The sequence below is a fragment of the Eubalaena glacialis genome, chromosome 10, assembly GCF_028564815.1.
Source record: "Eubalaena glacialis isolate mEubGla1 chromosome 10, mEubGla1.1.hap2.+ XY, whole genome shotgun sequence".
NCBI lineage: Eukaryota > Metazoa > Chordata > Mammalia > Artiodactyla > Balaenidae > Eubalaena > Eubalaena glacialis.
In genome coordinates, this window is record NC_083725.1 from 96,749,306 (window position 1) to 96,766,931 (window position 17,626).

Sequence of the window (17,626 nt, forward strand, 5' to 3'; positions counted from 1 at the left end):
TAGAACAGAGGAGCTGGAAGGATGGCTCCTGAGGAGCGAATGATCAGGTGTCTAAGGCAGGGATCCCATGCAGCTGGTGTCAAGGTCTCTAAGAGGGGTCACCTCACAGCTGGTGCTAATGAAATCGCTAGGTAGCGTTTCGGGGGGCTTCGAGGAGCTCCGGTGTTTTATGCTTTAGCTCAGAAAGAATTTAGTGAGAGGCAAAGTGATAAATAAGCAGTGATTTATTAGGCTAGGATGCTTGTGAGGCTTACAAGTGGGTGGGTGAGAGGGTGCTGTGCCCCAAGAACTTAGTGGGCTACAGTTTCATAATTAAAAGAAAAGTGGGGAGGGGGAAAAGACCACCTTTTTTTTCTTTTGAGTAGACATTAAACTTCCATTATTAGCTCCTCCTCATCAGGTGGGGGAGTTTTCTTGTCCCTACATGGTTAAGCCGGGACTGTCAGGGCACTCTGGTAATACCAAATTATTTCAGGTTTTCGTACAATGAGGGTCTTTCACTTTGAAATGCCACCTTTCCATAAATTATTATTTTTATGTGTGCAGAGATCATGTCCTAGGGATTATTAACTTACTGAGCTTACTGGGCAGGATGTGGATTTCATGCCACCATTGTTTTATTGTTTGGGGGCATGTCTCATGCTTTTGTTGCATGGTTTTGTTGCTAAGCAAGCCTGCTTGGTTTTGCAGTTAAGCAAACCTGCTTTCTTGAGTGATCATTAACTTACAGGGGTTTTTTTTGTTTTTTTGTTTTTACTTACAATCCCCTAGTGGGATTAACTATTTAATCACCTACTTTGGCCCTTTACTCTCTCCCTATCACGAACATATTAGAGCAGGTAACTCACAGCAGATACTCAAGAGCCTTGAAGTCGCCAGATTTAGCACACATACACACATACCACCACCACCACCATCACCACCTTCAACAACAACAAAAAAACAAAGGAAAAAAAAAAGGCCACCAGGAAACCCAGTTAAATTTGAATGATTTCTTATTGCTTATGTGCACATACATTGAAATAAAAGAAAAATATCACATGGGACATATTTATACTAAAACATTATTCATTCTCTATCTGAAATAAATTATAACTACATAAGTTACCTACCTGTTTCTTTAATTATATTTCCCTGGTGATTTGGGTCTCCCTAACGTTTCTTTGTGTTGCAGAATTTGCATGTATAAGTCCTTGAATTTACAATCTGTTTCATTTACATTGTAAAATAGTTTCTACAGTGGTCACATCCAGCTTATTTTGTTCTTTTGTCTACTGAACGTCCATTAATGAGAAAACGCGCTCAACAATTGCATTGTGAGCTGCTGTGCTGACCTGTACTGGCTGTCACTGACTGGCTCAATTTCAGAAATTTGGGGGCTATCTGTGATTTGCTAACTTTCCATAGTGTGGGTTATTGGAGTGAGGCTGTCATTGACTGTTGATTTTCAGAACACAGGTTATCTCTAATTAGTGGTGGTTTCTTGTTCATGACTTGGGACTTTGACCAAAGAACAATCTTTTTCTTTCTTGATGATAAGAAGAATCACTACTTTAATTCTCAAACCTCCTTTTTGGTCTATCCTAAGTCAAACCTGCAGGACAGAAGACCATGTGGGATTGTCCATAACTATATTTGTGGAGGTATGATTTTCAGCTATGTTGCATTTAAGTGACTCAAGCTTCAATTGCAAAAAAATACTCTAACTGCTGATACTTGGTAATTTATTGGAAAAGAAAAGCTGTCTAGAGGGCATTGAAGGCATTGTGGCAAAGTCAGTACAGAATGCAGAGCATAATCATTAAACACAAGACATGTCATATAGAGGAGTCCTGGCAACCCTACTCGAAAGGGTACCACTTGATTGGTATTGGACCTTTGACAAGGACAACTTCACAGCTAGTGATTTGGATCCTGAAAGGGCATTCTGGGGCTGGGGATCAGAGTGCCTAAAGACCTCCGGAGAGAGACATGCAGGGGCTGGGAAACAGCAAGAGACTCCCCCGCCCCTCCTTCCATCCAGTCTCCTGCCAGTGCTTCCCAACAGGCAGTGCCCAACAGGAATCCAGCTTGCACAAGCATCAGGGAAGTGTCATTTTCAGTCTTACAGGCCCACCATCACTGAATAGAATACATAAGGGCAGCCACAAGCTAAAAGACAAGAGGTAAATAATTAACACAAGGAAGAATTAGTCAAGAAAAAAAAAAAAAGCATCCAAAAAAGCATCCAGAAAAGAAGTAAAATTATGTCTGTTTGCTGATGACATGGTATTATATATAGAAAACACTATAGACTCCACCAAAAAACTGTTAGAACTAATAAGTTAGTTCAGTAGTTTCAGGATACAAAATCAATATACAAAAATCAGTTGCATTTCTGTACACTAACAACAAACCATCAGAAAGAGAAATTAAGAAAACAATCTCATTCACCATAGCATCAAAAAAGATGAGATACTGAAGAGTAAATTTAACCAAGGAAGTGAAAGATCTGTACACTGAAAACTATAAAACACTGATGAAAGAAATTGAAGAAGACACAAATAAATGGAAAGATAGTTCATGTTCATGGATTGAAAGAATTAATATTGTTAAAATATCCATACTACCCAAAGTGATCTACAGACTCAATGGCATTTTTCACAAAAATAGAACAATCCTAAAATTTGTATGGAACCATAAAAGGCCCTGAATAGCCAAAGCAACCTTGAGAAAGAAGAACAAAACTGGAGGCATCACATTTCCTGATTTCAAATTGTATTACAAAGCTATATTAATCAAAACATTATAGTATTGGCATAAAAACAGACACATAGATAAATGGAACAGAATAGAGAGTGCAGAAATAAACTAATGCATTAGTTAATTAACTAATGGTCAGTTAATTTTAACAAATGCACTAAGAATATACAATAAGGGATAATAGTCTCTTCCAAAAATGGTTTTGGGAAAAGTAGATATCCACATGCAAAAGAATGAAACTAGACCACTATCTTACACCATACACAAAAGTCAACCAAAAATGGATTGAAGACTTAAAGGTGAAACTGTAAAACTCCTGGAAGAAAACATAGGGGTAAGCTTTTTGACACTGGGCATGGCAATGATTTTTTGGATTTGTTATCAAATCAAAGGCAGCAAAAGCAAAAATAAGCCCGTGGGACTACGTCAAACTTAAAAGCTTCTGAACAGCAAAGGAAACCAACCAAAAAAAATGAAAAGGCAATGTATGGAATAGGAGAAAACATTTGCAAGCCATATATCCAATAAGGGGTTAATATCCAAAATATACAAGGAACTCATACACCTCAATAGCAAAAAACCAAATGATCCAATTAAAAAATGGACAAAGGACCTGAGCAGACATTTTTCCAAAGAAGGCATACAAATGGCCAACAGGTACATGAAAAAGTGCTCAACATCACTAATTATCAGGGTAATGCATATCAAAACCACAATATAATATTACCTCACACTTGTTAGGGTGGCTATTATCAAAAAGACAAGCGATTACAAATGCTGTCAAGGATGTGGAGAAAGGAGAACCCTTGTTCACAGTTGGTGGGAATGTAAAGTGGTGCAGCCACTATGGAAAAGAGTACGGAGGTTCCTCAAGAAATTAATAATAGAACTATCCAGCTATCCCACTTTTGAGTAAAAATTCAAAGGAAATAAAATCATTATCTCAAAGAAATATCTGTACTCCTATAGTCATTGCAGCATTATTCATAATAGTCAAGGTATGGAAACAACTTAAGTGTCTATAGATAGATGAATGGATAAAAAAGTGCAAGGTATATAATGCAGTGGACTATTATTCAGCCTTAAAAAAAGGAAATCTTACCATTTGCGACAACACTGATTAACCCTGAGGGCATTATGCTAAGTGAAATATGCCAGACAGAGAAAGACAAATACTGCACAGTATCACTTATATGAGAAATATAAAAAAAAAAAAAAAACAAAAAGTTGAATTCATAGAAACAGAGAATAGAATGGCTGTTGCCAGGGGTTGAGGGGTGGGGGAGGTGAGGAGAGGTTGGTGAAAGGGTACAAACTTTCAGTTATAAAATGAATAAGGTCTGAGAATCTAATGTATGACATGTTCACTATCGTTGATAACACTGTATTGTATAATGTGCTAAGAGAGTAGAATTTAAGTGTTCTCACCAAAAAAAAAATTTTGAAAGGTGAATTTGTAAGATGTGTTAATTAACTTGATTGTGGGACTCCTTTTGCCATGTATATCAAATCAGCATGCTGTACACTTAACTACAATTTTGTCAATTATACCTCGATAAAGCTGAAAAAAATAAAATGGGAAAGATAAAAAATAAACACAAATATAATAAAAAAAGAAATGCATAAATATTTTTAAAGGATTCTCCTTATATTATTGTACAATTTGTATTTTTTGAACAGATTGTAAACTTTTTTCCTTCTTAGGAATTATTCATCTACATTATCATTATTAATGACTAAATGTATGTTCCTTAATATGAATGCATCATATTTTACTTAATCTCCTATTATGAGAAATATAGACAATTTCCAATTTTGTTATAATAAAAGCATTGTGATAAATATCCTTGTACATTCATTTTTGTGAATTGTTACAGTTACGTTCATAGCATAAATCTTAGGTTTGGAATTGCTGGGTCAAATTGACAAACTTTTAAATAGTTTGACACCTATTTCTAAAGGACTCTCAAAATAGGCTACAGACAAAGCACTGAGTTCAAGGTATAGAAGTAGTACAGACCCACATTCTCTGACCCAAATATAGTAAAATCAGAAACAAATAATAAATGTATATTCTCAAAGTCCCACCAGTTTAGCCTCAAAAAGCAAATAAATGAAAATATCCTCTAAAAACCTCTTTGGTCAAAGAAGAAATTAAAGCAGATATTACAGAATTATTTGACAGTAATGACAACCAGAATGGCATATAATAAAATTTTTTATTTTTCTGCCATAACTTTACCTAGAAGCAAATTAAAAACCTTAAATATTTTCTGTATTAGACAAGGAAGAAAAATAGATATACAAAGCAGTCCACTCCAGTTGTAAAAGAATAAATACACCTAGGGGAAGCCATATATATATATATATATATATAAATTAAGGAAAAGTATAATGGAATTAGGAATAGAAAATAGTGGAATTGACATGTAAGTTCCATATCTTGCTCTATGTGTGTGTAAGTGTTGGTGCATTTCTGTGTGTGTGTGTATTCACATGTGCTCAAAGGAGCAGGGAGCACCATGGAATCTTCCCACATTTTGCTGACAGTTCAAGAGACAAGAGAAACCTGACCTTAACTGACACTTGCAGTGAGATTAACTGGGATAATGTCAGTGTCAGCAGAGCGTCATGAAGGCACAAATGTGGAAGTGACTAATTTAGCAGTGGGCGGGTCAGTGAAGGAAAGCGTCCCAAAAAATGTGACAGCTGAGTTGAACATCATGGGATGGTTCGGATTTTGCCAAGTAAAATGCTTGTAGAGAGAAAATGAAGCCTGGATGTGTGACTGTTTTCAAGGAGCTAGAATTTTTTTCCATGCCTAATCAGTCCGAGACATTCATGGCATTATTAATGATGCAGCCTTATCATTTTTAATTATATGCTTTCTTTTAAAACTGTGATTCTTTTGATTGAGGTCATCTATTTTTAGAGCCTGGTTTATATTATTAGTAACTACGGCAGAAAATGAACTTCATAGAAATTAAATGTCTTTTTGTTTCTTATCTGTACTTAGCTGATGAAGTTAGCATGCAAAGATATATTGAAAACCTACTTTATCCTATGAAAAGGACATGTTTCAAGGATCTAAATGTGGTCAAGGAATGCAGTCTGTTAAACCATATGGAAAGCTTTTCATTAATTTTAAATTTTTTAGGAATTTATCTGTTGGGTATACCATGACTAAGTTACAGTATTTTATATACTAAGTATGTAATGGGAAAAACGAGGTATGTAGATCTTCTTTTTCCAGAAAGATATACTTTTTATTGTCCTTGTTGTTATGAGTGTTTTCAAAGCTCAAACTTATAAATTCAGTTGAGTCCTTTTTTGGGGGAAAGAAACAATGTTATCATGGGGGTGTGTGTGTGTGTAAAATCAAGGAGAAAGGTATAAAAAGATATATTTTTTTAAGTGGCTTCTCTGGGGATGGAGACGGGGATGTTGTGGAAAAGGTGAGTGAGGAAAATAAGAGGGCATGAAGGGAGACAATTATTTTATTTATTTTTATACATTTGTATTGTTTTGTTGTTACAGTGATAACTGGTGTGATGGTTAATTTTATCTAGCTACTCCACTGGACAATGGCATGCCCAGACATTTGGTCCAACATTATTCTGGATGTGTCTGTGAGGGTGTTTCTGGGTGAGATTAACAACTGAATCAGTAGACTGAGGCATCTATGAAATCCCCATGGCTAATGTCACACTTAACAGGGAAAGACTGAAAGCTTTTACCTGTAGGATCAGGAATAAGATAAAGATGTCTGCTCTCATCACTTCTTTTTAATATTATACTGGGGATTCCAGTCAGGGTAATTAAACAAGAAAGGAATAAAAGGCATCTAGATTGGAAAGGAAGAAGTAAAGCTGTATTTGCATTTGACATGATCTTGTTTGTAGAAAATCCTAAGGAATCCACACACACACAAAAATACTATAGCTAACGAACAAGTTCAACACAGTGGCAGGATATAGGATCAATATGCAAAAATTAATTGTATTCCTATATATTAGCAATGGGCAATCCAAAATGAAAAATAAGAAAACAAATCCATTTTCAATAGCATCAAAAACAATAAAATACTTAGGAATAAATTTAACAAAAGTGCAAGACTTCTACACCGAAAACTATAAAACATTATCGAAAGATATTAGAGAAGACCTTAATAAGTGGAAACTTATTGTTAAGATGACAGTTCTTCCCAAATTGATCTATAGAGTCAGTTCAATCTCTATCAAAATCCTAGATGGTTTCTTTGGAGAAATTAATAAGCTGATCCTAAAATTCATATGAAAATGCAAGAGACTCAGAATACCAACACAATCTTGAAAAAGAAGAATTAAAGTTGGAGGACTCACATACCCTGATTTCAAAACTTACTAGAAAGCTACAGCAATCATGAAAGTGTAGTACTGGCATAAAGAGAATTATATAGATCAACAGAATAAAATTGTGAGTCTAGAAACAAACCTGTACGTTTAAGTCAATTTTCAACAAGGATATTAAGACAGTTCAGTGACAAGAGAATAATATTTTCAACAAATAGGGCTGGAACAACTGGCTAGTCACATACAAAAGAATAAGATTGGATCCTTATACAAAAATTAATTCCAAATGGGTCAATGACCTAAATTAGAGCTAAAACCATAAAACTCTTAGAAGATAGCATATAGGTAAATCTTCATGACCTTGGCAATGGATTCTTAGATATGACACCAAAACTATGAACAACAAAAGAAAAAATACATAAATTGGACTTCATCAAAATTAAAAACTTTTGTGTTTTAATGGACCCTATGAAGAAAGTGAAAAGAAAACCCATATAATGGGAGAAAATATTTGCAAAATATATATCTGATAAGGGACTTGTATACTATATATACTTGTATACTATTTATATATAGTATATATAAAGAACACCTAAACTCAACAATAAAAAGACAAATAACCCAGTTAAAAACTGGTAAAGTATTTGAACAGGCATTTCTCCAAAGAAGATACGTAAATGGCCAATAAGCATATGGAAAGATACTCAACATCATTAGTCCTTAGGAATATGCAAATAAAAAACACAATAATCTAGAAAAATGGTGCATATGAACCAGTTTGCAAGGCAGAAGTAGAGACACAGATGTAGAGAACAAACGTATGGACACCAAGGGGGGAAAGTGGAGGGGGGGTGGTGGGATGAACTGGGAGATCGGGATTGACATGTATACACTAATATGTATAAAATAGATAACTAATAAGAACCTGCTGTATAAAAAATAAATAAATAAAATAAAATTAATAAAAGCACAATAAGATAGCACTTCACATCCACGAGGACGGCTATAATAAAAATGACAGATAATAACAAATGTTGATGAGGGTGTGGAGAAATTGGAAACCCCACATATTGCTGGTGGGAAGATAAAATTTTTCAGTCACCTTTTTCTGATAAAAAATTCTTTAATCCAAACAAGTTTACATGTTGACACATGACGTGACTAGAATAAATCTATCCAAATTAAAATTGTGTTAAGGACCAAACAGATAATGACTGGTTTATATAATACAGAGTTCGCTCAAAATAGTGGGTCCTAGTTCTAGCGTAAGACCTCTCAGTTTGGCAGTTCCTCAAAATGTGAAATACAAAGTTATCATATGGTCTAGCAACCTCACTCCTAAGTATATACCCAAAAGAATTAAAAATATTTGTTCACACAGAAACTTACACATGAATATTCATAGCATCATTATTCATAACGGCCCAAAAGTGGAAACAACCCATATGTCCATCAACTGATGAACAGATAAATGAAATGTGGTACATCCATAAAATGGAATATTATTTGGCAAAAAAAGAGAAATGAAACAAACCGAAGGACAGTGGTACAATGTGGATGAACCTTGAAAATATACTAAATGAAAGATGCCAATTACAAAAGAACACATACTGTATGATTACATTCACATGAAATGTCCAGTATAGGCAAATCCAAAGAGGCAGAAGGTGGATTAGTGGTTGCCAGAGGATGTGCTGAGGAGGGAGTGGGGAGTGATTGGTAACAGGTACAGGGTTTCTTTGGGGGTGATAAAAACATCTGAACTTAGGCAGTGGATATGATTACATAATTCTGTGACTATACTAAAAACCACTGAACTGTGCACTTTAAAAACAAAGTTGATCATTTTTTCATATACTACGTGTTCTCAGGAAAACAGTTGGATAATGCTGCAGAAATGAATATACTCACTTAGTGTAATGAACACTGCTCACCTCTACATAATTACACCATATCTATTTCACAGTCCATATTGACCATTTGGAGAACCCATCAGAAGTGCACATGTGAGTCTCTGTGCTTGTTACTGTCAGAGCCCAATCAGCCTAAGACCACTAGGGACAAACATGCAGTTTGACAAACTCAGGTTTATTGGCTCATTGCAATGAGAAAAACCACACAGTAGAGTTACTATGGAGCTTCTCAACAAACAAAGGGAAAAGCAGAGTTATTATAGAATTTGGGGGAAGGATGGAATCTGGGTAAAATTCAGATGAAGGAGGTATTTTAATGCATTTAAGCAACGCAGGGTGAGTGCAAAAGGGTCACAGCATGTCTAGACTGTGAAATGGATCCAGGGTCATACTTCCTTGGAAACCACTAAGTTAAGATAAATGTGGACTCTTGTGTCCAGACACCTTTATCTGAATGTCTGCACCTGGGTTGTAAATCAAGGTCGCTTCTTTGTGTCAGAGCATCTTGGTTATTCCAGGCAAGACTGGAGGGGGTTTCATTCTTACCGGAATAACTTCAAACAGCAAAGTTTCTATTAGTCTGATTTTAGAGGACAGGTTTTCTGGTGAGTAGGACAGCAGTAGTTATTCTAAGAAGGGGTCCTATGGCACTTTTCAGCGTTTCCTTGGGAGGAATACTGTTTACTGTGAACTTTGCAGCCGTCTTTATTTGTGTCTGTTATCCCAGCCTGATGAATGGCAGGGCTGGTTTTTCCTTCCTCAGTATTTGAGGGGGTTACAAAGATTAATGTGATGTTGTTTGTGCTCTTAAGACCCTAGAGGGAAGGAAGGCAATACTTTGATTAAGGAGGGACCCAGGCAGGTTGCCCCTGTGTTTTGGTGGTATTCAAGGTGCTGGTCAGCAGGTCTGAGTTAGCTCAGAGGAAGGACAGTCTGGACTCCAGAGGCGTCTCCTTTCTAACAAAGCCATTTCCTCAACCAGGAGGACCTGCTGTAATGGGGACTCCCCCATGGCCCCCCTTCCCTTTTCCCCTTAGAGAAAAAGCAACACTCGGCGGCAAGACCTGACTGCAGTGCCCAGGCCAGCCCTGTCCGGCCCTGACGCACCCTGTGCGCTGAGCTGAGAGCGCGTAGGAGGTTCTGCCTCCCCTGCCCCTGGGTGTCCCATGAACTCTATTTGTACTGCGTGCGACCTCAGTGGGGTGCGTACCCTTGTATTCCCGCATGAGGGTTCTGACCACAGAGGCACACGTCCACTTTGTCTCTAGTTTTTGCAAGTGGTCATTTGAAGCCGGGCCACCTTAGGGATGGCAAACATTTCTTCTCCGGGGTCGTGTCAGGCCTCAGGAAGGGCTGGAGAGTGGGTGAGGATCTCAGGCGTCTGCAAACCCAGGAGGTGGGTGAGGCGCCTCAGAGCTCGGGAATCCAGCTGCGCGGGGTGGGTGGGCTCTGAGATCGGGGAGGGGAGCGGAGGGGTAGCAGCCCCAAAGCGAGTGCGCCATTTTTAAAAGAGGTAGATTCGCTACGAAAGGAAAAACCTGGTAGCGAGGCTGCCAAAGGGAGGCGGGTGGCAGAAGCAGAGGATGGAAAGGCAGCGGCGGGTAGAGAAGACAGGCTGCAGCCGCTGCCTGACTCGCAGCCAAGCAGGTGGGCGGATAGGAAAACCTGGCGTGGATTTCGCTACTCCTGGAGGCAAAACCCCTGAGAGGCTTAGGGTCCAAAGGGAAAACCAGGAATGGCTCCAGGAGAATTACAAACACTGGACCAGCAGGAACCAGGACTAGGTCTGGGATTTAGTCCCTAACCCCTCCCTCTCCCGCAAGAGGATGCTCAAAATTTCCTGCATCTGCTGGAGACCAGAGCTTACTTGGCTGGTTAGTAGTAGTCAGTTCTTTTGTTTGTAGAGACAAAATTATGCACGATCTTGGGTCCTTGAAGGTACTGATTAGAGGGGTTCAGAGCGACCCCTGATGGTGACTTCTAGAAACAGTGGGCCAAGGGCACTGCCAAGAATGACCTGTCCTCCTAAAACTTGACTAGATAGAATCAGTTTTGTTCCTCTTACCAAGAAAAGGAAAAACAAAACAAACAAACAAACAAATCAAACCCCGCGATTTGTAGGAATCCTGTGTTAAGGAGGTTCTGCAGCTCTTGGCGGCTCCGTGTTCTCTTAGTGGCAGTATAACTTCCTCCTTCCCCAGGGGACATCTGGCTTCCCATCTTGTATTACACCTGTCCTCACCTCAGGGCAGAGTTTGGTCTTGTTCTTGGTAGTCAGGGGATCCCCTTGTCTTCCTCTTCTCTCCTAGGAGACTGAATGTCCACTTTTGTCTCCTTATTTTCAAAGGTATGGGGCTAATCCTACCCAAGGCTTTTAAAATTTTTTATTAAAAAAAAATTTTTTTTTTGATGTGGACCATTTTTTTAAAGTCTTTATTGAATTTGTTACAATATTGCTTTTTCTGTTTTATAGTTTGGTTTTCTGGCCACGTGGCATGTGGGATCTTAGCTCCCTGACCAGGGATGGAACACGTACTCCCTGCATTGGAAGGCAAAGTCTTCACCACTGGACCGCCAGGCAAGTCCCTAGGCTTTTTAAAAATGGGCTTCAGGGAATCAAATAAGGTCCAGTTATCATCCTCAAGGGTCAACCAGTAGTATTTATTCAATATTTATTGTGTATGTGAATGTTTCTCTGTGAAGAGGGTCAATAACTTTCAAAGATGACCCCAAAATGGTCAAAAGGCTTAGACTCAGTATCCGAGGGATATTCCTCAGAAAAGGTTGGCTTTGCTGTTTTTTAAGTCCCTACTGGGGTCAGGATCAGTTGAGCTTTCTTTGGTGTCCTACACTCAGATGTATTCAGTCTCTCCGTCTATGTCTATTTCTTGCCCTTACCTCCAACATACCTGTTGATTTATTAATACTGTATTATTAATAGTAGTATTTATTAGTATTGCATTAGTATTCGTATTAGGTCTCATATGCTGTAGTGTTTTTTTGTTTTTTTGTTTTTTTAAACATTTTACATTCATCTTAGAAGAAAAACCTGAAAACTGTTCTTGGTAATTTGACTAGACAGGAAAAGATGGAGCAGGTACTTTTTAATCTAGATTAAAAATTCAGTGCAGAAGTTCAGAAGTGACTTTTTGTCACCTCGGGAGAAGCAATGGATGTGGTAGATCCATGTGGATCCATGCAGATGCAGGGAAGATCATCAAAGATGGAGCAGGAGGCCTGGAAAAGCCACCACAATGGCAACATGGAGAAAATAGCAATGGTGATGGTCACTGCTAGCATAGATCCAGCAGTCATCATGTGCCATGGTCCACTCTAAGAAACAGTAGGGGGTGGGCTCAGAGTTGTAACTGAGTTCTGTCTTGATTCGTATTATATTCTCTTTTACTTAAGGTTTTAGCAGGTAGAAGTCTTCAACAGTAAAAACAAAATTTAATGCTAAATCAAGAGATCTATATGGTATGGGTTTTGTCTGTATTTCTTCCCTAGGACAGGCCTGAGCTACAGTGAAAGACCAGGCTTTCCTGAAGAGGCTATTTTTGAAAAATGTTGATCAGGTAGCTTTGGCACAGATTCTTAGACATAACTGCCATTCTTTTTTATGTCTTCTAAGTCATTTATTCCTATGTTCACATATTTCTAGATTGTTCAATGCAAAAAGAGGAAAAAAAGGAGCTGATAAGCACCAATTCCTGGGGAAGACTGAAAACCTATAAACATTGAAATACCTGTGGACCATGTCCCTTCACTTCTTGCCTTTAATACTGACATTCCTTTGGGAATTGCGTCAACTGGGCAAAATTCAAGGATCACAATTTATCCTCTGAAAATATACGTGGTGAAAAGAGACAATTGTTTATAAACTGTAGAAGTTGCCAGTTTTCAAGTTATGTCTAAAGTGAGCCCTTCTTTCTTCAGGTTCCAAGAAATACTATCCACCCGTTTCTGCCTCCCTTCTTTTTCTTCTCTCCCGATTCAGAGGAAATGATGACCTCTATCTTTACCTTATGTGGTAACTGTGTACAACTCTGATAATAACAATAATGGTGATGGTAATAGAGTTGTATAAAATGAAGGTAGTAATGTAAATGTGCCCCATACACTGCCTTACCAATGGTTTTAAAAACTCATAAACACTCAGAAAACATTTCTTGAACTGTAATCTGTTGCAAGTCATTCAGCAAATATTTACTGAGTGCTAGTGTACATGATTTTAGGCTATACCTGACAAAGTGATAAACAGATGTGGTCCCTGCCCTTCTGTGCTTTTGTTTTCTGCTTTGTCGTTCTTGTTCTTCTTCCATAAGGAGGGGCATTATGTTTCACATGCATAGTGGTATAGATCAGGGGTCCCCAAGCCCTGGACCACTGACAGTTCCGTGGCCTGTTAGGAACCGGGCCATGCAGTAGGAGGTGAGTGGTGGACGAGTGAGCGAAGCTTCATCTGTATTTACAGCCGCTCCCCATCCCTCACATTACCGCCAGGGCGGCGTTAGATTCTCACAGGAGCTCGAACCCTACTGTGAACTGAGCATGCGAGGGATCGAGGTTGTGTGCTCCTTATGAAAATCTAATGCCTGATGATCTGAGGTGGAGCTGAGGTGGTGATGCTAGTGCTGGGGTGCAGCTGCAAATACAGATTATCATTAGCAGAGAGGCTTGACTGCACAGAGACCATAATAAATCAATTGCTTGCAGACTCATATCAAAACCCTGTCAGTGAGTGGCAAGTGAAAACAAGCTCAGGGCTCCAACTGATTCTGCATTATGGTGAGTTGTATAATTATTTCATTATATATTACAATGTAATAATAATAGAAATAAAGTGCACAATAAATGTAATGTGCTTGAATCATCCTGAAACCATCCCCCCGCCCCAGTCCGTGGAAAAATTGTCTTCCACGAAACTGGTCCCTGGTGCCAAATAGGTTGGGTACCACTGGTAGAGGTGATAATAACACCCGATTCCATATCAGAAGGCCCAGATGCTAGTTTTTGCTTTGATAGGAAAAAGCAGTGTGATCTTGGGCAAGTCATTTAATGTCTTAGTATCACCTGAACCAATAAGATGGTTAAACTAGATTTTTACATTTTTAAGAGCTCTATCAACTGTAACAGGTCCTTATTTAGCTTAGAGTTTGTAACATGCAGTGTTGGGAGGACAATTAGTTGACTGGTTATGAAAGGGTAGCTTTTACGTTTTGCATCTAAGTCCAAGTTGCCAGATTTAGTCTACAAAGTCTTTTTCATCTTCTTTAATGGTAGTCAGATCATCAGAAACCTGGCTTTTGATACTAAACTCATATGAAAGTGATAATGATAAGAAACCCAATTTAGCAGTTTATCTTTTTTTCTAGGAGGGGAAACCACCAACAACAACCACAAAACATTCACATGGTTTCTTGCTTAGGCAGGAATCTGAGCTTCAGAAGTAGGCTGATTCCAGCTACCAGCTGTCATCATATGAGAAGCTCCTGTGAGCTGGTCCACCTTATAAGAGATGAGTTATCTTTTGTTTTCACTAACCTATATTTGTAGAGTCTGTTAGTGCTTACCCATCTTTACCCTTTATCTGGTTTTCCATGGCCTCATGTGATGTGTTAGCCAGACAGGTCAAGGTTTAAATGTACTTTTTGCTGTGAAAGTTAATTGTTAATTGAAAATTGATTGATTTTTCTAAGAATGAGCCTCTAAACATGGCCAAAGCTCAGTGATACTGACCAACCCACCACCTCCTTGCCAAACCAATGTAAAACATCAAGCAGATAAAGAGAGGTAAGTATGGAGCATTCATCAGAGAGAGAGGGCCGATGCAGATTTTGTAAGCAGTATACTAAGTCCCTTACATACGAATCTTCAAGTTGTGAACTTTCAAAGTTGCAAATGTGCATCTGGTTCCAGCAAGGAACCACAACCTGTGCCATCAACGTCAGGCGTGAGTGAAATTTCAGCTTGCCCTCCGTCTCCTATTGCTGACGACCCTTCAGCTCTACCATCTCCCACCTCCTCTCCCTCCTCCAGTCAGTAACTCTTCTTGCCTGTTCACTCGATGCCAGCCCCTGTATGCCAGCTGTTGTACTGTACTACTGTACTTTTCAAGGTACTGTACTGTAAAGATTTAAAATGTTTTCTTTATTGTTTGTTCGTTCTTTATGTATTATTTGTGTGAAAAGTATTATAAACCTATTACAGTACAGTACTATATAGCTGATTGTATTAGTTGGGTACCTAGGCTAACTTGGCTGGACTTACGAACAAATTGGACTTATGAACGTGCTCTCAGAACAGAACTCGTTCATATGTGGGAGACTTACTGTATTTATTAGTCTCAATGACTTGGAAAATTCTTTACAAACTTTTTTAGCCTTTTCAGATTTAGTTAAGGTTTAATTTCATGAAGATTGTAGGAGAAAGGCTTTTCCAGCCCCAGATCAATAAGTACTCAACATCACGCATAGAATCCATGACCTTTGAACAGCTTGGTAATTCCACAGTCCAGAAGAGCAGTTCTCAAACTTTTATGTACATGTGTATCACCAATGTAGCTTAAGACACATATTCTAATTCTTTGGTCTGGGGTGAGGACTGAGATTCCTCATTTCCAACAAACTCCAAGGGGATGCCCGTGTTGTTTGTCTCTGAAACATATTTGAGTGGCATCTCCCCAGCCTGTGGAAGGGAAATGAACATAATTCTTACGCGTGAGCTTCTGACCAGGACTGTCTCTGGCCAGGCATAGAATTTTATGGAGCTAAACATGGCCCTTGGCCTGTACAGTGAGTGCACTACCATTCAAGTGCTGGGGTGTGTGTGTGTATTTTCTCTTAGAGACAAAGCTGAAAGACCAATGGATACATGGGCAGCAAGGGGAAGGATGTTAGAATAAAGTATTTCTGGAAAAAGGTGGAGCTCAATAATATGCTAAGGTATTAATTTTGTTGCCGTTGCTAATGTGTGGATAATCTGTTCTTAATTTAGCCTAAGAAGTCAATGATTTCTTTCTGACATACAGTAATGAAAAAGTAGCTATGTCAACCACATTGAAATGAACTACTTTTACATGAATTAATGGTAGTAAAAATTGGGGATGACGAATAAAAATGGCACAATGAGAAAAGACAGATGGGATTTATTTATTTATTTATTTATTTATTTTCAGGATGGGATTCATTTGTTCAACAATGTATTGAGCTCATGTGATGGGCCAGGCTCTGTGCTGGGTTCTGGAATCCTTCCATCAAAGCCTCCCGTTCATTTGGGGGATATTGACCCAAAACAATTCTTCTTAAAAGGGGTTAAAACTGTGATCCCTGGAGGAGAAATGGAGCATACTTTGAGAGCATTTAAACTGGGACAATTGACTTGATCAAGGTGTGAAAGAAGGCCTCTCTAAGAACGTGGTATTTGAGGTGAGATCTGAAGTATGTGCTGGAATTAACTAGATGCAGGGGTTGGAATGCACCAAAGGTGGGAAGGAGTTTGGCCCACGTGTGAGGTCATCCAGGTGTGAGGTCATCCAGGTGTGCAATACATAATCTTCCCCGATCTGGGGCCTGATGCAGTGGGGTTTGGCACAATTAATGCTGATGCTGAAGACTCCCAGGGCTTTTATATATATGACCAGCCTGGTCTTACCCACTCCCACATGACCCTGTGGCTGCCACATCCTGGGGGCTGTTCAGCCCACCCCTTTACTCCCTACCCCCAAGCCTGATCATTAGGCTGTAGCCTTCAAGGCACCAGCTTTTAAAATTTCTTTTTCTTGTAAAGAATATACTATATAGATTGCTTTGTGATGATACAGTAATACTTTTTGAATACTCTCATTTTATGTTTAAAAAACATTCCCCATTTTTTTTTTCCAGACTCACAACCAGGTTTGGGAAGCCCTAGCCCATGTCAGATGGGCCTGGACTTTGCACAGTCTGGAGTCTGTTAAAGTTCTGGGGCCCTTGATAGAATATTTTGTCCACAAATATTTGGTGTTCAGAATAATGCTGTGAGATGGAATACTACTCATCCATAAAAAAGAACAAAACTTTGCCATTTGCAGCGACATGGATGGACTTGGAGGGCATTATGTTAAGTGAAATAAGTCAGACAGAGAAAGACAAACACTGTATGATATCACTTATACGTGGAATCTAAGAATACAACAAATTAGTGAATTTAACAAAGAAAGAAGCACATTCACAGATATAGAGAACGAACTAGCGGTTACCAGTGGGGAGGGGCAATAAAGGGGTGGAGGAGTGAGAGGTACAAACTATTGGGTGTAAGATAGGCTCAAGGATGTATTGTACAACATGGGGAATATAGCTAGTATTTTGTAATAACTGTAAATGGAAAGTATCCTTTAAAATTGTATAAATTTTTTTAAAAATTAAAAAAAGAAAAACTGATGAGAAGTATTTATTTTAATTGACTACAAAGTGATTTTTAAAAATCTAAATACTGTACAATTTTTTTTCAAAAATGCTATCAGAGTTCAAAACTTAGTTCATTTTGAGAAATTGATCCCAAAGTCCTATACCCTGGAGATGAATTCATTGCATAGAACTAGAGAATAATGCGACATGGAAAGAAAGAAAAGCCAATAGTACTGTGAGGTGGGCAGTGATG

General features: G+C 38.6%; 1 long non-coding RNA gene across 1 annotated transcript; it reads left to right on the forward strand.

Moving 5' to 3' along the window:
* The first annotated feature begins 13,581 nt into the window (after nt 1-13,581).
* On the forward strand, nt 13,582-17,346 carry LOC133099515 (uncharacterized). The gene is made up of 5 exons (XR_009702351.1): nt 13,582-13,774; nt 14,362-14,779; nt 15,833-15,930; nt 16,164-16,413; nt 16,870-17,346. It is a non-coding gene; the product is annotated as an uncharacterized LOC133099515 (long non-coding RNA).
* Nucleotides 17,347-17,626: the final 280 nt, after the last annotated feature.